We start from the raw sequence: 26,909 nt of genomic DNA, 5'->3' as shown, positions 1-26,909 counted from the left end.
TATCCAACAAACAGAGAAAAGTGGCAAGTTAGTTGTCACAATGAGTGAGAAAGGTTGACATGGAGCATGTTAAATCTCGAACCTCCGGAGAATCACCTCGTTTTTTTGTTTGTTTTTAAATAGCCAGACAGAGGAGAGTCTGCTGGCAAAAAGAGAATGTGACAGAGCTGGTAATAAAACAAGAATCAACATAGGCTTGGCTTTTCGGAGATGGCGAGACCTGAGGGGTTTGAAATGTTGTAAAGGTGACGTGGAAATGACATTTTTATTACTCAACAGGTGAGTAAGATATTTTATTGAAGAGATAAATTGCAGTATGTAGCTCTCCAACAGAGTTCATTGTAAGCATTATCTATTGTCAAGGGCCATTTCATTATGGTTGTTGTAGCGCTGTGCTGGAATTTATTTTCAAGGAAGTACCGTGTCTATTAATGGGTCTAGCTACAGTAACGTCTTTAGCTAGTCAGCTTGAGATCCTGCAACCAAACTAGTTATAACTCTTAAGCCTAGAAGTGAATGTTTTATGAGCAGTAGGCTAATCTCTCTCCCTGTTTATTAGTTATAAGAGAGAACCATATTGATCACAGTCACGCCGAACCAAAGCACAACCAAAACAATGTTCTTCTGCAAAATGCATGCAGTTTTCTTTTTTTTAAGTGCCAGATGACCAAAAGTTACATAGTGTACCTTTAATTTCTCCTTTGTTTGACAAAATCATAATACTGAGAATTTTACAAAAGCAGTCACCTGACATTTAAGTTAACCTGAAATGATGTTCACAAACTGATGCATTTCCGAGTGAAACACAAAGTCAGATTGGAGAAGAGGGGTTGAAAATAAAGAGACGTGTGATGTCAGCTGAAAAGGAAAGTTGTTTCAAAGATGAAGGAAACTTTCATCTAAAAACTAAAAATGCACTAATAGCATGCATTAATTCAAGTTTGATTTCATGGCAATTTAGTTATGATTTAGTTGTCCGAAATGTTTAACTTTTCATCTATCAATTATAGGTTTCATCCATCAATTCTAATTTGTGAATGAACATTTTTGGATTCAAAACTGGGTGACAAAAAGATGAGTCAATGCAAGTACGTCCATCCAAACTGCTGACGCACTGTCCATGGCTAGCACGCTAAATGTGCTTCTGTAGTGGAGTTGAAGGGTACTGAGTGAGATCGTACATTTACTGCACCCTACTTCCTTTTTAACTCAGTGATTCCAGAATGAACACTTTTACGGGAAAGACCAAAGTCTGTATTCTATGAACAAAGTTCATATCCAACAAATACCAGATCACCAGTTAAAGCCAACATGAAATGGCATTCGCAGCTCATTTTCTTTTCTACAAAACATTGTTTTCCAGGTGCAACTTATTTTTCCAGGTGGAAAACAAACAAAAAGTAGGATAGGACCTGAATTGATTATCATATTAAATTTGACACTTTAATTGGAATAATGTTCAACAAGACCAGAAACCTGTAAATGGAGTTTTTCCATGTTGACTTGTAAAGCTAAACCATAATGAAGTAGAACAGGGAGTGTGGTCCTCTCTGGCAGAAAGATGGGGTAAGTCCCCGGACAAGTGGGCTGGCAGAGAGGCCTGGACAGATCAAGCGCCATGATTTATCGTGTTAAACACATCACTAGTCCTGTCAGTGTATCAAGGGCGAGAGCTTAACGAGAGGCGACAGTGTTTATTGGAGACACTGGCTCATGCGAGATTTCAGGGCAAATTATAGCCTGAGGCAGTTTGTCTTTTCTCTTGCTCTCGAAATCACAACCAGGGCGAACACGAGGATGAGAGACAAAAAGCAACCAGGAAGAAGGGAGGTAACGGAGGGATAATCGGCAGTATAGTACGGGGCGGAAGCAGCACAGTCATTCTTCATCGACCTGACTGTCAAATACTATTTTCAGAGTGGCCAAAACAAGAGCCAAATTAAATTGTAACTACTTTTCCTTTTTTTTTTTTTTTTGATTTTGTCCTGGATTAGCCCTTTCTTAATACAACAAATCTGGTCATTAAAAAAAACGGTCCCACTTCATATTAAGTGGCTTTAAGTATTATGTAGTTACATTGAAAAATATGTACAATGTACTTATTGTGTTGATGTTGTATTGTAAAACACATTTGCTGCTATTTAGGTGTGATACGGGTAAGGTTAGGGTCAGGTGTGGTGGTATGGGTCGGTTTAAGGGTGGGTTAAGGTGTAAGGAAAGGGTCAACAGTGTAATTACAAATGTAATTACATACATTAATAACAGCTGTAATTACATGCAGGTATTTTTAAAAAATAAGTACAATGCAAAAACATGCATGTACAATAAGTCTATTGTATCAAATTATTAGTTTCAATGTAAGTGCATAGTACTTAAAGCCGCTTAATATAAAGTGGGTCCAAAAAAAACATTTCTAAAACTGATAAAAAATATTACAAATATTTTCACCTGTCAATCAAGGGTGTTCCCCAAAAACACCTAAAAAGTCTGGGGGCTTTTTTTGTCTATGCCCAGCCGGAAGGGCCATGCAGAGATTTTAGATGAATCAACAGTACTTATGCACAACATGAAAAAAACAATAATCAAAAAGAGAATTTGCTGTTGAGGATTTTGCATGTGTAGATAAAAAATAATAAAATGATTTATTTGAAAATTATGAACCCACAGCAGAATATTCCACTGAGATTTACAGCAGGATAAAAAAAAAACAAAGAGAAAAAAAAATGTCTATATGAGCCACGTGCAATAAATAGCATTCTGTATTTTCTACTATAGTAAACATATGGCAACTGAAAAGTCTGAATAATCAAAAATAAACACTGATGTATGCAAATGAGTAACAGACCACCCACTTGTAATGTCTTCATTTTCACGTTCACAAGAGATCACAAATGTAAAATATGTGCAAATGGTCCCCTTAATACCGATTTGAAGATCTGTATTGTGATTGCTTCAGCTAAAAGAGGGTATTCTCTCTGGTGATGAGGTCCTTCTGATGGGTCATTGCTCTGACTGTAGGGAGGAATTAAATTTAAACCTCTGAATACAGAGCAGGGTGGGAGAATCTGATCTGCAGCCATTAGAGATACATAGAGGGAATAATGTTGGACGATAATGCATGATTCCTACGACTGTTGCAATTTTATAAACACAGAAAACACAAAGCAATATAACAGGAGCAAGAGGAAAATGCTAAATATAATCTGAGTCAATCCACCATCATCTGGACTGCCCTAATCCTCCAAGGGAGTCATTACATTCGAACATAAACCAGCCATAAGCCTGCTCAATAATTCCACGCCATAAGGAGAATTTGACTGCAGAAAGTGTTGCTTTCATCCTAAACTGTCATCAAATGCTCCAAATCAACTTATGAACCCTTTCATTAAATGAATGTCAAATACTATATTGTGTATTTTTTACTTTTTCTTATTGCACAATACGTTTTAATATAACTTTTTCAGCTTCTGTGAAAATAGGATGGATGTTACACAAATAGAATTAAATCTGTTGTGTTGCTTTGTCTATAGTTCAACAGAAAGAGAAACATGTTCAAACATGTATAATTTAAAAAGGGTTCAAAATTACCCATAACTAAAACCTGAAATTCAATATTCAAATTTTTATGTGAACAATAACTTCATAATATAACTGGAGAATAAATCAAGCCCCTTACCATACTTCATTACAAGAAAACTGTAGTTTTTAAATCACCTTTTATTTTACTATACATATAAAATATATATATAAACCAAAAAGTTTTAACTTTTAAAAAGTTATTACAAATAAAAAATAAAAAATTATTAAAACATATTTTATAACCTTTATATTTGATCAAATATAAATTTTAAATACATTACATAGATGTTGTATACTGCACACATAACTTTGCAAATCGTTTCATTAAATTAATATTCCGCATTGCTCTCTTTTTAATCAAAGTGATTTAGTTGCTTATTAAAATGTTTGTTATATATAAAATATTCTAAATCATATCCTCCAGTTTACATTATGAATAACCAAAAACACTACTGATTAAGATAAAGCCAATTGTGCATAAACATAGTCTTCATTTTCCTTCATGCACAAAATTAGTAATTACACCGTTCTTGCTACAGATAAAGTAATTTTCCCCAATCAAAATCTTTCCTGAGAAATGTATCGATTAAAATGGCCACTCATCCAAATATTGATTTCCTAATCATGCAGTACAAGCACACTATGTTAAAACCAAGTGATAATACATCTTTTCACTGTAAAAACAAAATGTAGGTTTTCTGGCACACACGTTGCCCGTGGGCATGCAGCATCACCAGGGCTGGGGTCCCTTTGGCTGGGCGTTGTGTTATGAGGGAGGAGGGGGCGCATGAACACTCATATGTGAACAACTCTAGTGGAGCCTTTTGTTGCAGTATGCGTGTCTGCAGGGGCACCCTCCCCTACTCAGCCTGACAGGCGGCTTGAAAACTGTCAGCCCTGATCACTCGCCCTTGCCTGGATCTCACCCCAAATTATAATCAAGAACTCAGTCGCCCAGCAATGCCAATGCAAGATCAAGCAAAACCAATCCAGCGATCTGAGATCCGGGATATCGGTACCAACCACCCATGCTACGCTAACGGCCTACTAATCGAAAGTGCCGAAATGCTAAATGGAGACACCTCTGGTCGTCTCCAGGCATCACAATGAAAACCATTTTTTGAAGTCATCGACATGCTGGTAGAAAGCACAATACCGATTTAAACCTGTATCTTTAGACTGTCTGAAGAGTCTATAATGCAATGTTCAACCCTTGAATTAGAAACTTCTATGGCACCAACAATCCATTAGACATGTTGAGAATATGGTATCATGACAATATAAACACACAAATTAAAACTCTAAAGGTTCTGAGGTTCAGAATAACCTAAAAGATTGTAAAAACAAAAAACAAAAAAAAAACGTTTGTTCTATTCATACATAAATCTGTTAAAAACCTGAAGATTGGACTCCGTACCAATAGTTTTTTTTTAGGATGAAATCTCTTCTGCTTCATTGTGACAGATAAAGAACCCATGATGATAATTGAAGTAACGACGACGAACACAATTGTGTACCTCTCTAGAAGCATTAATCAAAGGGCCGAGCAGCGTTTAATGTTACGAACTGCCATCAAGGTCGGAATCGCAACTGAGACTGACACACAAGTCACAATCCTTCACGCCATACTGTCTGCGGCATACAAAGCATTGTCGAACAATATACGGATATAACACAAAGCCACAACCTACAGCAAATAAAGCAAATCACTTCAGAATATCTCAAGCTACTTGGCTAGACTACAACAACCCATACTTCCTACAGTTTCAAGAAATTTCTTCAGATGTAAAGACTATTTCATTTAATGTTAAATGGTCGAAAATCTATATATAAACCCAAAATGCTAGCATTAGGAAACTTGGGGTTAGAAGAATGATTCCAATGGATGATTCTAAAGGAGCATCATCCATAAAGACATCGTAAGGTTAATTTTTCAGTGAACGGACATACAAAATGCTGTTTCTTATGACCAATCATAACCGATCAGGCCACAATTTCATATAGAAACATATGCCAAAAAATAACGTTTGAAAACATAAAAAGATTTACCTTCAAAGAGCTCCTAACTGATGGCTACCAAAATTGATGTTCGGAAAGGACTGAAATTAAAAACCACAGAGGGAAAATGATGTCTCCAGCAATCTCTCGCTCAGCCCCAATGGAACGACACCATTTGATTGGTCCTGGTATGTGGTCATGTGGGTAAGGCGCTGGACACGTGATCCCTCACCGGATACAATGCGCAAAACAAAACATAAAAACGCCTCAATCCAAATTTCACTGCAGTAGTTCCTTGTTTGTCGACAGCATTATCATTGCTTGGGCTGAGGTAAAGGTTTTTGAGGCTAGAGAAGTCCCACTACGCTCAGCGAGCAGCCCCAGGGGTATTGGGGGTGGAATCGGCACCCAAGACTCCAGCCGTCTCTCCAGCGGGCGACACGTCAACGAAACTGTACCCACCACTGTACATTCCCATTCCTGAAGTCTGGTCCAGCCCAGGGTGTCTGTTCACCATCTGTACACTCTTACATCAGTTTTGTCATTACACTGAATACTTGTCTGTTGTGACATTTAAGCTTCAACCTTCATATGCTTCCATGCCCTTTCTTCCTATCCCTCACCCCACTCTGTCCTTGTTTTTTCAGAGCTAAAATACGCATGGCATGAACAATAAAAACAGGCGAACAGACATGGCCTGAAAACCAAGAGGTTTAAGCAGGGTGAGGGGTGGCTTTCGATCAACATCACAATATCTGACATTTTTGTCTACCAGCCATTTTAATCTAGCAGAGTGAGGAATTATGGGGAGCTGCACTGGCACAATCTGGATTAAAAATCCTTGGCTAATTCGCTTCAGTTCACCAGGAGACTTAATCATGAATCATTGAGGTTAAAACCCTGTAGAATCATGACTCATTCACATGAACTACAAATTGTTACTGAGACAAATATTTGAAAGCTTTTGAAAGGTTTTAAAAAGCCACTTAAAGCACAGTATGTGAAGAATTGAGAATCTAGGTACTCCTGAGGTTAAGACGAACCTAAGACATCAACTTGAAAGCATTTAACTATGAGACCCCATTTAATGGGTGCTTCTTCCGTGAGGTAAATTCAATCCAGTCACTGAAGACAACAGAAACACTCATTCAAAGAGACAAACGTTCAAACATTCACAAAGGGAAAGAAACTTCAAGTGATTCCTGTGGAGAAGCGCAAACCAAAATCGGAAACCCAAGATATATACGTTTTTGCATCCTTACCAGTTAAAGTAGGAATTTCCAAAGGTTTAGTAAGGACCAGAGATGGAAGGCAGTAAGCAAAATGAGAGGAACGTGAATGCGCCTAGTCCTATAAGTAAACTCGACCATTGCCTCCAGCAAGGTCAAAAGGCAGGGTGGGAAGCACAGTGGAGTTGTTTGGGAACAGCATTGAGTTCATCATACACTCATCAATTGAACAAGCTAATAGGCCATGACGACCATGAAGGAGACAAAAATACAACAATCGTACAGAGTTTGAAAAGGTGAAGGAAACGTGATCTCATAGAAAACTAATTCTTTTTTTCTCTTGTTCTTCAAATTTCTCTTCTAACGCATGTCCGACAGTGCAGAAGCACTCCCCGGATTGATCAGTTTAACTTTGTCTGTAAGCCCTAATTGAGCCACAAGCCTGCAGGGTTTAATTAAGAAGCTCATTACTGACTGCATGACACAAGGACCACTGTACTGGCTCAGTGCCTTTGCTTCGGGAGGCCTGAAAAATCCATGAATCGCAGAGCGTAGTGGGAAGGTGCAAATGCCTACGTGAGTACCGCATGACAGCGGCCTCTTATTTTATGCACTCGAGCAAAATCTCTTTCCACTCAGATCCTCAAAGAGTTCTTCAGGATGTTATTAGTGACAATACAGGTTATTTTTTACCGTAGAAAGAAAGGTTCTTACCCCACTACCTTCGAAATGCTTGAGGTCAGTGTGAGAATGGTTCTTCCTTTCTAAGAGGAAGTGGATGCTTAAGACACGTTGCCCTGGAGGTTTGGAAGAATTCTGTAGTTTAAGTGTATCCCTTGGCCACTTCACACACACAGGCTGAGGATAAGTGGAAAATTCTGTTGCCTCAGGTCTCAGTCATACTGTTGCGAACTTGCTTTTGCCCCTGCTCTAAAAGCTTTTACGTTAGACCTAGCTAGACTTGGTAATGGAAAATTTCGCCTGACCCTCTATTTGGTTGCAGTGAGAGCTTTCAATAAATGGGACACCCCTGCAGCTAAAACCAATAGCTTGTGACATCCATTTCAAATGGATCTTTCAGAGTGGAACTGTCACCTTTATGGTGCATAAACAACCTTGATAATTCACAGAGCTAAAACATGCAAGGTCATTTAATGTACAAAACGTTCAACCAAAAAAGTAGAAAATTCTGTTATCATTTATTCACCTTCTTGTCGGTCCAAACATGAGTGACTTTCTTTCTTCTATGGAGAAAAAAATCTAAATTTTTAAATAAATTGTAAATTAAAAAAATTGTAAAGGATATTTTGTAAATATTGAAGAATATTCATTCCTAAACACTTTTAGATGTGTCTAAAAAGACTAAAAACCTCTGATGTCAAAAAAGTGTCATATTTACTTTGAGAGTTAGGGTGGGGGGCCAGATTTTAATTAATACATTTTTTTAAATTGATGTGTTCGTCAAAACTATTGTATGACTTCATACAGACCATTTTTATGATACCTCTATGATGTTTTTTTTTTAATGTGGAGCTTGACAGCACCCATACAACTCACTTTCATTATGTGAGGAAAAAAAGTGTCAGGTAACTCTTCAAAAATTCAACTTTTGCATACCACTAAAAAAGGATTACAAGAAAGCATGTCAAAGCAAGTAGTTTACAGTGACATGAGGGTGAGTAAATGACAACATAATTTTTAAGTCTGGGAAAACTATTATTTTAAGGCAGTGGTTCCCAAACTTTTTAGATTTTGTACCCCCTGTGGCGTTTACCATCCTTCTGCGTACCCCCTCTCTTCCACTTAGTCAAAAGATGAGGTAGGTAATTTGATTGGATGTCATGTATTTACAGCATTTTAAAAATACATGCAAAAAAATTTAATGTTATTTTAAAGGGGTGGTATAATGCCCATTTTTACAATATGTAAAATAAGTCTCTGTTGTCCCCAGAGTGTGTATGTGAAGTTTTAGCTCAAAATATCCCACAGATGATTTTAATGAAGGCATTAAGATCAATTTCCAAAAGATGATTTTTTTCCCCTCTTTTAGTCAACTTTAGCATGGGTGTTCACTTATGCTAGACACTGTCCCTTATCTATTAAGAATCAACAGGTGTTTAAAGGGATACTTCCCTATTGTTGTTCCAAACCTGTATGACTTTATTCTATGGAACACAAAAGATGTATTTGAAAAGGTATTTTCTCAAGGTTTTTATTTTTTGACCACACTGACTTTCATAGATATTCAAAATACCTTCATTCGAGTTAAAAAAAGAAAGAAAGTCAAAAAGGTTTAGAATGACAACGAGGGTGAATAAATTATGAAATGTTTAACATCTGTGTGAACTATCCCTTTAACACTGCTAAAATCCTACAAGGAAGAGATGACAACAGCTTTGCCAGGATACCAAAATGTATTCTGTGTGTAAGGTTTTGAATTTAGGATCAAAACTTCACACACACAAAATAAAACTTGAATCTGTCTATTGCGGATGCAAGAATGCAAGCTGCTCTTTAAAGGCAATTTATTTAGAGACAAGCAGCAATGAGAATGAATGCAAAAACAGGCATATGTGCATTGCATGTAGTGCTACCGAGGGAACGGTTGTTGTTGGTTTTGAAAGAAATGAATACTTTTATTCAGCATAGATGCATTAAATTGATCAAAATAATATTTTATAATCATACAAAATATTTCTATTTCAAATAAGTGCAGTTTTTTTAACTATCTACATGTCATAAAATCATGAAAAACATACATTAAGCAGCACAACTGTTTTTAACATTTATAATAATAAGAAATGTTTCTTGAGCACCAAATCAGCATATTATAGAATATTTCTGAGGGAACATGTGACACTGAAAACTGGAGTAATGATGCTGAAAATTCAGCTTTGAAATAACAGGAATAAATTCAATTAAAAATGTATTTATGAATTTAAAATGTATTCATTTAATTTAATTTAATGTAATATGACTATTTTTATGGTATTTGTGATCAAATAAAATGCTGCCTTGGTGAGAATAAGGGACTTTTTTCCAAAACATTTAACGATCTTACTGAGCCCAAACTTGAACGGCAGTGTACGTTTTATACACACTATACCAAATCACTATTCAAACATGCTAGAAACAAGATTAAGAAAATAAATAAATAAATAAAAAGTAAAGTAAAAGATTCTGCTGTGTGTTGCTGCACTTCTAAAAATACCCCTATACAATATATGAGTATAAGTACATGTTTTCTGGGAAAAACACACTTTCATTTTTTAAATGAAAGCTTTCATTTAAGAAGTTGGGGAATATATTTTGAATGAAAGGAAAAATAAAAAATGCAAAAGCAAAAGCCAATCACATTTGTCTCCTTGGTATGGAGACATTCTATTATGTATCAGGAAGAAACAGGCGCTGCATAATAATGTGGTCCATCCTTCTAAGATGTCTGTTCAGGTCAGCATGGCAGCACACTATGGCTCATCTTTCCTTAAAGCAAAGCCTCATCATCCTTCAAACAGTGCCAGTGATTCAGAGAGACCTCTGGAGTCTTCTGGGTCTTTCCTTCCTTGCTGTCCTATGCTATATCTTCTCTGATCTAGAACACAGAGCCCAAACACTGTGGCTCATGTGGCCGGATGCCGAGACCCAGTGACACAGGACTGAAGTGGCCGAGGAAGATGTCACAGCGACTCACTGATGAAGTTCTCCCAGAGTTCTCATGCCAAACCCCCTCTCCCTGTACACACTTAAGGCTATTATTCATAGCATGTTTGACTCCAACTGTCTACACTGGTAACTTGAACATACTACACAGAAAACATTGCAGTTTCAATGTTATTATACTTTATTCAGATAGCAATGTCAGCAAGGATGTAATTGCAAAGGCCTGTAGAACAAGTCTAAATAAATCACAATGCATTTATCAGTGTCTGAACGTTTGTCTCAGGGGAGTTGTAAGATGTCATATTTGCATTCTGACGAGAAGCCACGAGTGATAAAAAAAAAAAAAAACATCTGTTCTAAGTTTTGAGGAACAAACTAATTGTTCTGTAGGGTCTCTCCTAGTCTATCTAGAAAAGCTGGTAGGTTGCATGTTGCACAAATTCTCTTGTATTTCTGGGGGCTCATGGGAATATTAATGTTGCAGATATTTTTTCAAAACATATAATTAATAATATATAATACATTTATTTATTTATAGGGTTTACAAAGAATGGTGTGAAAAGGGAAAAACATCCAGTATGCGGCAGTCCTTTGGGCGAAAATCCCTTGTTAATGCTAGAGGTCAGAGGAGAATGGGCCGACTGATTCAAGCTGATAAAAGAGCAACTTTGACTGAAATAACCAGGTAGGTATGCAGCAAAGCATTTGTGAAGCCACAACACGCACAACCTTCCGGCGGGGCTACAACAGCAGAAGACCCCACAGGGTACCACTCATCTCCACTACAAATAGGAAAAAGAGGCTACAATTTGCAAGAGCTCACCAAAATTAAACAGTTGAAGACTGGAAAAATGTTGCCTGGTCTGATGAGTCTCGATTTCTGTTGAGACATTCAGATGGTAGAGTCAGAATTTGGCGTAAACAGAATGAGAACATGGATCCATCATGCCTTGTTACCACTGTGCAGGCTGCTGGTGGTGGTGTAATGGTGTGGGGGATGTTTTCTTGGCACACTTTAGGCCCCATAGTGCCAATTGAGCACCGTTTAAATGCCACGGCCAACCGTAGCATTGTTTCTGACCATGTCCATCCCATTATGGCCACCATGTACCCATCCTCTGATGGCTACTTTCAGCAGGATAATGCACCATGTCACAAAGCTCGAATCATTTCAAATTGGTTTCTTGAACATGACAATGACTTCAATGTACTAAAATGGCCCCCACAGTCACCAGATATCAACCCAATACAGCATCTTTGGGATGTGGAGGAACGGGAGCTTCGTGCCCTGGATGTGCATCCCACAAATCTCCATCAACTGCAAGATGCTATCCTATCAATATGGGCCAACATTTCTAAAGAATGATTTCAGCACCTTGTTGAATCAATGCCACGTAGAATTAAGGCAGTTCTGAAGGGGCAAGGGGGTCAAACACAGTATTAGTATGGTGTTCCTAATAATACTTTAGGTGAGTGTATGTATGTGTGTGTGTGTGTGTGTACTGGACTGTACTAGAACTGTATATATATATATATATATATATATATATATATATATATATATATATATAAGCCTTGACCTGTGAATCACTAATTTCGTGTGATTTACATTTATATATAAGCCTAGACATGTTATTGACAGGTTTCGTGAGATTCACTTATAAAATGTTTTACAACAAAGTTTGATTTTTTTTTTTTTTTTCTGTCTAAACACAGATCTGACATTTCTGACTAGGTCCAAGTACAGAATGTTCTCCTGTCCAGCATCTCCTTTTTTTTATAAAGTTTGTCTTTGAAAGTCAAGGTTGCTTGTGGAAATAATATGCGAAACATGGTGCAAAAAACTATTCTACAGTCCAGGGAGGATGGATGAAGAGGATTGTGGGTAGTTAGCATGCTGGAGCGCTTGAAGTCTCGGCTGCATGCTTTGGCTTTTCAGGTATTTTGGCTTAAATGATGCTCTTGTCATCTGGGTGCACATTAAAGGCAAGCCCATCTGTGACTGCGGGATGAGTGAATGCAGGGCGCACACAGATTACTTTTATTAACATCTCAGTGCTGCCATTATCAGCTCAGCGGGGACTGGAGTCCCCTGTTTGTCACAGTTAATGTTTCCAGTGCAGTCAAAGCCTGACATATGATAGACTATTTCACCCCCGTTTAAGACCAACTCCATCTGGTGTGTTGTGTGGTCGTGACTCTAATTTGTCATTCTTAAGTATTCATATATTCATAGTGCACAGCTTGAACACATACACTTGTGTTTGTTTGTGAGAGTTTGGATGCATGTTTTTTTTTTTTCCTCCGTTGCATGCATATCTACAGATTTTGTAACTCAAATTGAACTTCTCTTAATATATGGGGCTCATGACTGCAATGACCATGCAACTTATGTAAACATTACCGCAAATCAATTTATATTCAAGCTCACTGGATTGACTTTTTTTTACCAGCTACAGCACTCAAGGTTTTTTAAGTGATTCATGTTTTGAAGCAACCACAGATACCCCTTTTCCACCAACAAGAACCAGGTGCTGGTTCAGAGCTAGAGCTAGTGCCGGTTCGGAGTTGGTTCGACTGATGAGCTTTCAAAGAACCGGTTTGCCTTTCCACAGGCTAGAGAGCCATCGCAGAGCCAGATCTTACGTCATCTCATGTTGCCCAGCAACGCTAGCGCGGCAGCGCCAAAAACAAACACACCAGGCTTGTTCGAGATGGTTCGACTTCTCTCAGACCGATCGGCGCAAGACATCGAAGCACTGCGAGAGCGATCCAAAAGCAGAAGGAGTCGTCTTGTTGGGCACGGTAACCCCGCTCCCAGCCAGTGACGGAAGCGTTTTTTACTTCTAGACCAGCAATGATTTGGTGCTACTTAAGAACCACTTTTACTGGTTCGGAGCTGGTGCTTTGGTGGTCGAAAAACAAAGAACCGATTTGAAACTAGACTCTGGGTCCGGACCAGCACCAGCTCTGCCTTGGTGGAAAAAGGGGTATGAGAGGATGTGCAAGAAAATGGCCAGTCATAAAACCCCCACATTATTACAACTTGGTGTTCGAGGCTTATCTCTGTACTCTCATGCGGCTCAGCTCGACTGTAAGGAATTCTGATGGTTATGACTTTCTAACATTTGCAACACTTTCTGTCACCCATCCAAAAATGCATTATATTTTATATATGTATTTTTTATATGTACCAGAAAGAAAATCTATATATACTGTGTGTGTGTCTATATATATATATTTATTTAGTTATTTATATATATTTTTTCATTAAATACAAAAAAAATCATCAAGTGGCATTGCAGCTGTATCATTAAATTAATTATGCCAATTTATGTTTATATATATAAATGTTTTTTTAAACTGTAGAAAAATTATTTCATAATTAATTTTTATGTTTTTTTTAATTGTAGGATTTTAATTTCGCAATAACAGATGGAAATTATACAGCTGCATTGTAACTCCATGACAGCTATACATTTTTAAAACACATTTGTGCTGGAAAACAATGATATTTTTTTAATGAATTGCTTTATAATTTACATAAAAACACAAGTACAAGATCAACAACTGTCAACACAGCTCTGGGCTGCTTAGACAAGTGACAGTACCGAAACTCTCTCACACTGACCCCAGGGCTTCAGGCCATTCTTATTGTCAAGCCCTATGCCATGTAAGATGACCTTTTGCAATATTTACCGAATCTTGAAATTGCTTTCTAATGAATTCTGCTTTTTGGATTTGTTATGTGGAATGTACCACCATGCAAAGGTATTGCTTCCAGTTGTGAGCTCATTGGAATTTAAAACTTGTTTGGACTTCAGCACACAGGGTCTTGAGATACATTGTACTGAAAGATGAGCCAGCCAACTGAAATTGAAAATAAGGGGAAGCCTTTGCATAATATATATTTGGGGTGTTGAAATTAATCTTTGCATTGATGCATCCCAATGCGGATGTGAACGATTCTGTATCGATGCAGTAATAGACCATAATCGATTATAGTCCACTGACGTTTCTGTGATGTCATTCGTCAAATACGTGCTTCTCACTCTAGTGTAAATTGGCAGAGGGAGGCAAAACACAAAAGCGAGTAATAAAAAATGCACCCACTATGTTAAAATTGACAGCGTGTGAGTGTATGCGCGTGTGTGGCAACGTGTGTGTGTGGCAAGGTGCGTGTGCGTGTGTGTGTGTGTGTGTGTGTGTGTGTGTGTGTGTGTGTGTGTGGGTGTGTGTGTGTGTGTGTGTGTGTGTGTGAGGTTGAGTGTGTGTGCAAGGTTGAGTGTGGGGGTGTGTGTGTGTGTGCAAGTCGAGTGAGTGTGTGTGTGTGTGCGAGAGTCTTTGAGCGTTATTATAGGCTAACTTAAGTACACTTGGCAGTTTTATGCGCTTTTAGTATTTACTAGTGTTTGTTCTAAATGGTCCTGTCGTCTGCTGTGTTCAGACTTAAGTTGTGTTTGCTACATTCAGGAAATGTACTTTCTTGGAGCAGATAAAATAAAAAGAATATTGCTGGAAGAAGAAGGTCATCTGGGTTATTTTTGCCTGCTCTTTTTTTTTGAGGACTGTGAATTCAAACATACTACTGTTGTCACATACTGTTTTTCGCCTACTAAATAGTAGAGAAGTATGCAATGAGTTTTGCACCCCTGAATATATCCATAAAGGCAGAACCACCCCCAGCCCTCCAGTGTATATATATATATATATATATATATATATATATATATATATATATATATATAATATTTCAAGTTGTCTAAATGTTGTAATTAGGGCTGTCGATTTAACCTGTTAAAGGTGCTCTAAGCGATGTCACTCGTTTTTTTAAGCCAAAACATTTTTTGTCACATACAGCAAACATCTCACTATCCACTAGCTGCCTGTCCCCTGAACACACTGTAAAAAAACGCGGTCTCTGCAGACACCCCAGGCTCCAAAAACAGCAACAAAAACAAACTGGGCTAACCTGCACCACAAAACATAACAAACTGTTCCAGCCAATAACCGACAAGAAGGATTTGGGGGATTAGTGTGCGGATGAGGAGGAGGGAGGGTCTAGCTAGCCTCTGTTTTGTTTGACAATACTTCGGGCGTCACCCGACATCACTTAGAGCAGTCCGTAACTTTTGGCGCTCTAGTGGTTAATGAACAGAACTTCATGTGTCTTGCGGACGAACATTGTAGCCCGAGCTACTTCTTTCTGTTCATGTCTATGACGAGTAACACAGGTACTGGGCTTCTCCGCAGTGGTACGACCCGAGCCAGTCTAAAATAGTCTGAATATAAACACTTATTATAGGTGTACCGTAGTGATTCAGGATAAGACAAAAACACGGTTTGGAAAATGGATTCATGATGTACTTTAATTTCTGAATGAATCTGCGATTCCGCGTTTTGAACGAATCAATCGGGTGAACCAATAATTCAAAGGTCCATTCAGCCAAGCCTCTGACGTAGAAACCGGAAGCGCTGCACTGTATTTGCAATGTAACCAGCGTAGGAGACTGAAGCAGTTGTTATTTGGCACACAAAAAGTGTTCTTGTTACTTCATAAAATTAAGATTAAACCACTGTAGTCACAAGGACTATTTTAACAATGTTTTTCCGAACTTTCTGGGCCTTCAAAGTGTTAATTAAATAGTTGTCAATTGAGTCCCCCCTGAACCATCGGATTTCATAAAAAATATCTTCATTAGTGTTCCGAAGATGAACGAAAGTTTTACGGGTTTGAAAGGACATGAGGGAGAGTAATTAATGACAGAATTTTCATTTTTGGGTGACCTATCCCTTTAAGGTTGAATCACTGTCACATCGACTATTTTAACTATGTCTTTACTACCTTTCTGGGCCTTGAAAGTTGCAATGACCTTGCTGCCTATGGCTGGTTCAGAAACCCACACCTGCAAACTTGTCGCTTTTCGGCGGCAATCGCCGTTTTCTTGGTCAAATGGGTCATTTACGTGAATCGTGTAGAACCGGAGCTTTTTGTAATGTCTATTTGATGCTTTTCTTATTTAACACAATGATGACTTTAAATTACCTTTTGGGGGTAATTTCTCAGCCATATTTAATGTCCAATTAATTTATCGCCACATCGTGTAATTAATTAGATACAAATTTTAATCGCTTGACAATCCTAGTCGTGATATAAATAAATGTGGTTTTGGTGAGGCGTATTTGTTAAGAACAGAAATGCGCCCACGATAAGCTCAATACATGAAGCGGATGATTTAGAACACATTTAGCTGTCTGCAACTGCAAATGTGTGTTCAGTTGCAAGAAAAGTAGATAAATAAAATAATTGCATTAATAGCTAATAGGATTTTCTCCCCAAATAGTTTTAATGTCCAATATGGATTTGTTATCTAATGGAATAGTCTGCGACTTATGTCACTGAACACTGTGGACGTGGGAGGTTTTTAGTACTCTGTAGAAGGAAAAACACTTAATTTGATCGTTTTAACAACCTTGCAAAAGTTCCCCCCAAAACCGCCCGTGCCTGTCAGCTGAGCTTTTTTGAAATCCAGAGCAATTGCCACATTGATCCTGTCTCGAGCAGAATGCACTTTTGTGTTCTGCATAATTTGCCTTGTTTAACAGTCATGCTTTTCAACAGCACATGGATTGTTTGTTTCTGTTCAAGCTTGCTTTGCAATACTTTCCTCTGCCACTAATGATTCACTTTGATGCTGATGCAACCTGACTGATTCTAAGGCAGAGCATTAAACACACACACACAAACACACACACACACACACACACACACACACACACACACACACACACACACACACACACACACACACACACACACACACACACACACACACACACACACACACACACACTTCTCAGTGCTCCAGAAAACAACAAAGGCAGGCATTTTGGCTTTGATTTTATAGATCTACTCATTCTGAAAGCTTATTTATATAAGCATGTTTTACAATGTTGTTTACACATTTAGTTATTGCGTGTGTAAAATATTCATATATGCACAGCTTTATTTTTACTGCAGCTAGGTGAGGTGACTAAATTCTGGTCTCTATTTCTTCAAAAAAAATTTTTTATTTCTTTCTAATAATTGACTTAGTTTATTTCTCAGAATTTCAGCTATTTCTCATGATTTCTGAAGATTGTGACTGTTTATTGCAACTATACATCTCACAATTATGAATTTATCTTGAAATTGCAACTATTTTTCATTATTGTGAGTTTTTTCATAATTGCAACTTTAAATCTCACAATTACGAGTTTATTTCTCAGAAACAATGTAACGCCTCCTTATTTTGAATTAGCTCACAATTACATTTAGGCCTATTAATTATAAAATCACCTTTCTTTCCCATTCTGACATTCAGTTTGGAGTTCAGGAGATTGTCTTGACCAGGACCACACCCCTAAATACATTGAAGCAACTGCCATGTGATTGGTTGATTAGATAATTGCATTAATGAGAAATTGAACAGGTGTTCCTAATAATCCTTTAGGTGAGTGTACATTATATATACATACATACATATACAATACAAAGGGCTCGACATTAAGGCTTGTCTGCTGGTTTGGGACAAGTGGACTTTTTAAGGAGTAAGTGAAAGTTAATTTTACTTGCCCGACCGGACAAGTAGGCTAGCCTGATAAAAACTTCAATAACAAAAAATAACTTGGGAATCACCAAAACGTGACAATGATTTTGCATTTTTTAGTGCAAGTATTAAGTATATTTTAGATGCAATATTAACTGATTTTGTTCTATTTAAGCAGTGAAAATAGTTCCAAACAAAGATCACAGCAGAACCATAACGCATCTCACAGGAACACTTAACCGTGTTTTCATTACTGAATGATTCTGCGTTTTGAATGAATCAGTTGAGTCAAAGATTCAATGAGCCATTCATAAACAACTGCCTCATTCCTGAACGAATCAGCCATTTGAGCAAATCATTTGAATAATTGACTCAATAACTCACTAATTAAGAAGTTCACCTGCCGCCACCTAATGGTGGTTTAGTTTCGTGTTTAAAAGTATCATTATTTCCAACATTTCTTATTTGTATATTCAAAAAATATTTAATACAATCTCATAACACTATTTAATGCAGTATTAATTTTTCAGTGTAAATTATTTAATTTGATTGATAACAGCCCTATAGTGTCTTATTATTCTAATTTAATTTATTGATGAAATTTAACAATTGAAATTGAAAGATGAAGCAAATATTTAAAACGATTAGGAATATCTGTATCTAACCTCAAACCGTTGAACGGTAGTGTGTAAAATGTTCTGTACTTTTTTTTGTTTTTTTATATAATATGGACAAATAAAATGCAGCAATAAGAATCTATTGAAAATCACCATTGAAAATAATTGTAATCAGTGTCACATTACAGTAATGAGATGTTGGTGGAAAAATACTTTGGTATTGGTATACGTTGGTGGAAAGAATTACATCCAGACACATTATGGCAGAGGTTCTCTTACTAACTATGAACACTCCCCTTTTGCAAAACAATACATTTTTCTCCTTAGATTTTGGGGTGAATCTGTTGGGCTGTATCTGTTAAATGTCCTGAAAAAATTCTATCACCATAAAACATCAGACAATAGCCATGTTACTATGCCAGGACACAAGAGATTTGGTCATATGATGTGTCAGAACTGGTTAAATTTGACAACCATCCAACTCTAAGCATTTCTCAACATCTAAGCGAAGCCTGTCAGAATGAGCTCGCTCGCGTCGTGACAAAGCTTCGACATCCCCTTTCACCACCAACAAGAGCCAAAGTGTGACACAAGCTCTCGATGGTTCACGCAAGTTATTTTTAATGCTCTATTCCGCAGTCCCTTTGCTGATCGCCCTTGAGCAAAAGCTGCCAATGTGGCAAAACTACTTGCGATGACAAAGGACAAAAACTCCCTTGAGAGTTCCCTCTGAGGTTTCTGAGACAGGTCGGTGGGAAGGAAAAAACCATAATGCAACATCGAATGCGGAAACCTCTGGAACTACCCATGGCGACAGATGCAAACACACACACATCCGCCATTAATACTCATTACGATAGTTAGCCTAATTTTTACAGCATTCGCTCAGTCAGAATCAACCAGGCCCTGAACCGCAAGCACAGTCAGCAAGAAAGCCTCGCGTCACACCACCTAAATATATCACAGTAAAATTTTTCCCATACTACTGCAAATGACTCTCTCCTCCAGAAACACGCTCATAACATTCAATGGGGGGAAAAAAATCAATTCATACGCCGTGCTCAGAGCTTCTGCGCTTTGAATTCAGCACAGAAATAAACCCACGCGCTTCAAGGCCTACAACAGTGAGTGAAAGCTCCCAGCCAAATGGATCCTGATTCATCAATAGATTGCCAACGCAAAAGGTCATCCCATTTCCCAAAATGACATTTCCTACTCAAAAATGGGCCTAAGAGGAACCTGCAAGAACCAGTTCAGCAAGATTATAAGGGATTCTAATAGGCACACAGACAAAGAAAGGGCACCGTACTCACCAGAGTTGCAGAAAGTTGTGGATCTCAGGACATAAATGGGGAGATTGGACAGATGAAGAGGGGAAGAGAGCGCAGCTGTGTAGCTGTGCGGATCAGTTCATCAGCCTTTAGACTTCTTTCCAGGTTGATAACCGGCCCATTCTGCAGGCAGAAGGGAAAATCAAAACAACACACTGTCAGTTTAAGCCACGTTTGTCAGTCATGCGAGGCTGCCATACGTTGCACCTTCTCCACATCAGGGTCTCTGTGTAGCGAAAGCGGGTTTGCCTCAAGAGCACGGGTGAAATCGCACAAGCCATATGTGCGCTGATTTACTTATCTCACGGTTAACTGAATCCATAAATGGGAACATTGTGTGTAAAAAAGGCCAAAAGCATCAGCTTCTAGTTATGCGTCTAACATTTTGCACCACTTTTGTGGAATTTAACCAAAAGATTTGCCATGTTATAAGACTCATAAATACATGAAATAGTGTCACTGACCAGAGAGGGATCCCAGAAGTCTCTTGGGTTTTCTCTTCCAGGTCATGTGACCACGTGCCGTCACACTTCCAGACGACTTGAGAGAGTTCCGTCTGTCCAGTGTACCTCACCTTTTAAATAGATGAAGATGTGTGAGAAAACATTCAGAAATTGATTCACAGATTTAACTACAGTTTTATGATTTCTATGCATTACCTGAGCAAGTCCTTACTGTTTCTCTGAACAGGAGGTTTATTTTATATTAGAAATTAAAGGTTTTCTTCTGCTCTTCCAAACCCAGATTCTGCAAGAAAGATGTAATATATAAAAGTTAGAATCCAATTCCATTCCATATATTTGCACAGTGCTCTTTTTACAATACATATTTGTATTTCCTGTTATGTAGGACAATTAATTAGAACTTTTAAAGATAGAAATCAAATAAGTTAGTTTCATCACAACCTCACAATTAAGTGAACACTAAATTGATTTGAGCAGATGTTGTTATGTCTGTCATGTCCTTGGGGGGGAAAAAAACTGGCAATTTATTAAGAAATATTTCAGGTGTATTTCAGCTTTCATTTTCTAATAGAAATGTTTCAAGCCAAACATACAGAAATTGATGTGATACGTTTAAAATAAACAAAGGGTTTATTATTATAATATCTATATTATTTAAATATTGCATTATTATTATTACTATTATTGTTATATTTATAAATATTCAAGTATTCAAGTCTTACAGTTAACAGAATATTTCTATTTGGGCATAAGTTTGTTATCTAATTTTATAGAAAGAACACCATATATAACAACACAAGTTACAGAAGATCAAAAGGTAATGCATAACAGGAATGATCTATATTGTTTCAGATTCTCATCACATGTCTAACAAACACAACTGCATAACATATTAGCTTGAAGAAATAGTTATGATTTTTTATGCATATTATTGTAATTGTAACCATCTCTTACATCTGTGACCGCACTGCCAAATCCAAGCCTTCAACTCCAAGCAAAGAGAAATTCCTTCAAAAAACAAGGAGACATTAATCAGTAAATGAACGTCTATCTGTGTGTGTGAAAAGTGCTCCCTCTAATGGTCATGTTTGGCATTGTTTAACAAGATGGTGATGAATTAGCTTTCTGGCTCTGAGTGACATAGAAGTGATTATCAAATATATGACATGCATTATAAAATGATTAGTTCAGACTACATTTTGATTGGATGAGCCACCGTCAAATCCGAAAAGAAAAAAAAAACACACTTATGACCGCACGTTTTATATTCATTCAGCAAGTCACTACTTTTATCATTGATACTGTCTTATTACCACAAGATCAAGCAATAATATAACCAGTGAATATATATTTAGCCTGACTAGCCATGGCAGAGAGGGTTTCTCCTTAACATTATATCAAACCCTCTAAAGCTTGACATGTCTGAGTGTCCTAAAACAATTTACAGTACTTAGGAAAGACTGCCATCTACTGGCAAAAGAAACTACTGACACCTACTGTCAATCATTTTCCAGTTTGATGACCACTGGGTAAAAAAGGGTCATGCAGAATTCTCCACATGTAAAATATTGGCAGAAGAAAAACCTGTTAAATATTTACCCAGTCTAGACTCAGCTGGACCAAAAACCAATTTGGCCAATTTATTTAGAGGCTTCAAGCGGATGCAGATAAAACACTTCGGTCCTCAGCCTGAATGATATTGTGCAAACCAGAAGTTAATCAATTCCTATAAAGGCGCTTACAATCTGATCTCCTGTTTGACATGGAGCCACTTCAGAGAGTCCCAGAGATGAAATTCTATAATGATGTAGACTGAAATTCAGCACAAGGGCTCGACACACAAATCACACTGTATTAATGTTTAATGATCTCTAAAAGCTCCTATTCCTTTTTCGCTTTCTCAGGGTCCCGCGTCTCGGCGTTTACAGATTATCACCTGACCCCTACTCAAGGACTGTCCCAATGCGATGGCGAACGAACACGCATCAGTGAGATTAAAGATCTCCGTTGTGGTGGTGGTTACAGCGCTCAAAAGATCCATAAAACACATAAGTTATCTCCTTTCGACACACGGCCCAGAGAGACAATACTCACACTAGGCACATGAACCACAACATGATGCAAGAGCATATTTAACACAGCCGTCAGACTCCTTTGTAACATATTACACTCAACGAGTGAATCAAGAATTATATCAAAAGACAAACACATATGGCATACGTATGTTTACATTTTGCTTTTCCCACCGGCGATATTTCAGACAAACAGCCATTATAACATATTTACAATTTTTCCAATACTGTAGCAGTCACTCAAATCTTTTTTTTCTGCATAAATGAAATATTAATAAGATCTAAACTATTTATATTGTGAGCATTAATAATGAATTGCAGCCCATTCAACATTGTGCTTCAAAACGTAATATCAAGCCTGAGAGGAAAGCAGATATTTTTCCATTTTCATTTAGCCCGGGGGAGGGGGGGGCTCTTATAAATTAAGGGGGTCCATGCTTTGCTAAATATTGTAAACGCACCTAATGCATTAATCAAATAAGTAAATCTTTGTGGGCGCTCGGAGTGCAATAAAGCCAGAGCAGCACAAAACAGTGCTATAGAAATGTGTTTAAGCGCTTCATTACTTTCATTTACTAATAAATAAATGAATCTACTTGGAGACACTTCACTGGCTGTAAAATTTTTGATTCAAATGACATTTTGATGGAGAGGTTTAAAAGGGGAAAGATCTCCACAGGGCTTTTAGAGAAAGTGCAGACTTAACTCAGTCATGGAAAAAGTCAGCTCACTTTTGCCGGTGTGCAATTTCATTAACGCTTACATGCAGGCAGGCATTGATTTGCAAAGGAATCTCTCTGAAATGCAGGTCTAATCAATCAAACGTCTCCATTAATTTCAGCCAGGGCTGTCGCTTGAATTCACAGGGCCTCGGATGAAATTTTTATGGGCGGGCCTAAGGAAGTTTATAATACCTGGAGAAAGCTATCCGTCAGCTTTCCCATTCATCTCAATGACAGATGTTTGGCTGGCCAGGAGCCCCCGGAAGAGTGCAGCGAATGGCCATCAATGGAAAGAGATGTAGATACAGCATCTACCAAATCTAATTATGTGTGATTGTATGGTTAGTTGGGTATTTTTATTTAAATTTAGCATTGTTTTTCCAGTTGAGAAGCACTATACTATACAGTATAGAAGAGGTTCTCAAGTGATTATTTTATTATTCTCATATGGGATTCTGTGCCTTTTGTGCTCCCAGTAAAGATCATGATCTTACTGCCTTAAAATGTTGAACAATATACATTTTAAAGCTGAATTTGAACAGTAAGCATATTGAAGTTGATTCAATCAAATAATTAGAGATATTTTTCAGCTTCTTTTAGCTCAGACACGGTGCAGTAGCTGATTTTAGGTCAGAAGACCTAACAGGCACTGAGAATGTAAACAGTGATTGTTTAAAGTTGTAGAAGTAGTGTATTTAAAGTGCATTGGTTCATATTGTTTCCGAAATCCACTGCAAACAAGAGTAATATTGTAACCAGTTGTATGTGGGAGATAGGAAATCATACATCCGTACATTCTCTATACCACCCTACTACATAGTCCACTCTGTTATACTTTGTCCACCCTGTTAAGTAGTATTTTTTACAATAATTTCATAAAAAACAGCAAAAAATACAAATACTTCAGTGACAATGAACATTTATGAACATTGTATGGATAATGTAGTACTTTGAAAAAGTTAACATTTGTATCTGAAAATGTAAAATACTGTGTTTGTGAGAAAGTATATATAACATACATACATTATATATATAAATAATGATGATTTATTTACTGATATGATTTTAAAAGGACAGATTGACATGAGTTGTCTATAAGAAAATGTACACAATGCCCATAAATTAGAATCATAAGTATTTTAAACTGTTTTGTCTTTAACAGGGTGGACATTTTTGATCTTCCATTTAATTTATTTTGTTTAATAAATGCTTAAATACATTTACCTGAGCTTGACCAATAGCATTTTTCAAATGTTTAACATCGACCTATCATGATAACACACAAATTTACTTTTAAGTTGGTTTCTTTTAAATTTCTTTTGACTTTGATTTTCAAAATGTTATGTCCAAAAGCCCAAAAAATACAAGGAATGACCCATATATATATATATATATATTCACACACACACAAACTGTAATTCTCATACATACATATAATTTATAATATTGTAATTAAAAAAAAAAGATTATTAAATGTATATTAGTCATATTTCCCTTCTACCCAATCAAAAAAGATCAGTAACCCATTTTGGATCTCGACCCATCAGCGGAGAACTGCTAAAAAAAAAAAATATTTGGTCAAATCTGGACAAACTCAACCATTGGGTTTAAAAGTGTAATTTAAACATTTAAACCAATGGTTGGGTTTGTCCATATTTGGCCCAAACATGGGTAGAAACAACCCAGCATTTTTTAGAGTGGGACCTTAGTGGAACCCTCTCATCAGGGTCTGGGACAATACCTTGTAAAATAAGAATAATGAACAGTAAATAATATGTTGTTTTAAGTTTCAATCACAGTATTTGGTGAACACAAAGCAACTTTCGAGTTGAACAATTACATTTCTGTGATACCAGGACTATACATTGTGTAAATATTCAAATTGTTGCTAAATGTATGCCACATTGCAATAAATAAAAAACTGATGAAAGCGCTTTTTTGCCCGACAATGAAAATAATGCAGCCGTGACTGTGTGAGAGAGTTTGGTGGTTTTCTCATGACAAGATGCTTTGAAAGTCAGTTTGAAAAGTTGAGCAAGGTTTAAAAGCGAGCTGCAGTTTCAGCAGCCCGAGCAAAGCGAATGGAGCCGACCAAGTGCGGAGGGATTACACAGGAACAAAACAAGTCAAGAAGCAGTAAGCATAATGTTAGGAGAACTGCTTATGTGCAGAAACAGTCTGACAGGGCTGTGAGAGGCTGTCACTTACACACAAACACCCAGCAAAGGAGCTTAGAGGAACCTTTAAAAGCATTTCATCTACACCAGCTTGTTTGACTTTCCCACCTCTTTTCATTCTCTGCAATAAAAACCTGTTGAAAATGCAGACATTATTGCATAATCATACCTTGATTCACAAATCTAGAATACAATATCGTTACTGTTAACACGAGTGTCTTTCTAGGTATTAGAACTGTACGATTTAGGAAACAAGAGACTCTTATATGGGTAAATGACAAATAAAGATGCCAGAAATGTATTCATGCAGGATTCATTTCTGAAACTGATAATATTTTCAATAATGGTTGATTTAATTAATGATAATAATATTTTATATTTTTATTACAATATATATTTACATTAAAAACTGTGGTTATAGTATGCATACATTTTTACTTTAAGCCTCAAAACAATTATTTTGATATCAATATCAAGTCCAGTCAAATTTATTTGTATAGCGCTTTTCATAATACACTTGGTTTCAAAGCAGCTTTACAGAAAATCATGATGTTAATGTTGACAATATATTAATATCTTTATGCCTTATAATCACTTTTAGTAGATTAAAGCGGGGCAATAATTATTTACATTTTGAGACTTGACACATTTAAATCAATGTACATGTCAGCAACATATCTTTAAAATCTCTTAAACAGACATTTGCTACTGAATTACAAGCAATATTCTGAGTTTTATGATATCATGTAGGCTATGTCAGGAATATAGAGAAACCTCACTACTTAGGGTTAGAAAATATAGATAATATAAATTATGAAATATTTGACAAACATGGTGGCACATGACAGTATATTAATCATTTAGCCATCAGTTTGTCCAGCACAGCAAGTAGAAATATTAAATTCATTATGAAATTGTCTCAAATTTCCAAATCGCTACATGAATCAAAACTAAGGTGTCAATGTATTTGAGACTGCCTCGAATAAACATAAGTGTGACAGCTTAAACTAGAATTTAGCAAAGTCTGTGAAAAATGAAATGATTTAAATACTTCAAGAGCACCTAAGAAACTCTTCAGCAAATAATACAGTGCAGAAGCTTCATTAACTCTAAAATCAAACTATACTGAATGATATTTCATTGCTAATATAATTTGGGGTCAGTTTTACTTTTTGTAAGAAATTAATACTTTGATTCAGAAAGGATGGAATAAATCAATGAAAAAGTGACATTTACATCGTTACAAATTAAATCTTTTTCATATAAAATCTGTTCTTTTGAACTTTCTATTCATAGAATCCTGAATTAAACGCATCACAGTTTCCACACACACACAAAAAGAAAACCATTTTCAACATTGATAATAAGAAAAAAAAATTGAGCAACAAATCAGCATATTAGAATGATTTCTGATACTGAAGGTGGAAGTAATGGCTGCTGAAGTATTCAGTTTTACCATCACAGGAATAAA

At 36.9% G+C, this 26,909-nt stretch overlaps 1 protein-coding gene across 19 annotated transcripts in view; it reads right to left on the bottom strand.

Annotated features, from left to right (window-relative positions):
* pcbp3 (poly(rC) binding protein 3) overlaps positions 1-26,909 on the bottom strand; it is a 67,241-nt gene that overhangs the window by 25,828 nt on the left and 14,504 nt on the right. For 14 of the 19 annotated variants that reach the window (XR_013197129.1, XR_013197130.1, XM_077215977.1 and 11 more), the window contains exons 2-5: positions 21,422-21,475; positions 20,663-20,750; positions 20,468-20,577; positions 19,986-20,126 (exon numbers count right to left, since the gene is read on the bottom strand). The gene's annotated coding sequence lies outside the window, so the exon portion shown is untranslated. Of the gene's footprint in view, positions 1-5,628; positions 5,764-6,839; positions 6,951-19,985; positions 20,127-20,467; positions 20,578-20,662; positions 20,751-21,421; positions 21,476-26,909 lie in introns of those variants that run through there. The other 5 variants (XM_077215978.1, XM_077215985.1, XM_077215990.1 and 2 more) reach the window with 3 other exon arrangements.

This window comes from Siphateles boraxobius, unplaced genomic scaffold (assembly GCF_051911475.1).
Source record: "Siphateles boraxobius isolate OS27281-9 unplaced genomic scaffold, OSU_SipBor_1 7, whole genome shotgun sequence".
NCBI classification, from domain to species: Eukaryota; Metazoa; Chordata; class Actinopteri; order Cypriniformes; family Leuciscidae; genus Siphateles; species Siphateles boraxobius.
This window is presented reverse-complemented; position numbering and strand designations above follow the sequence as displayed.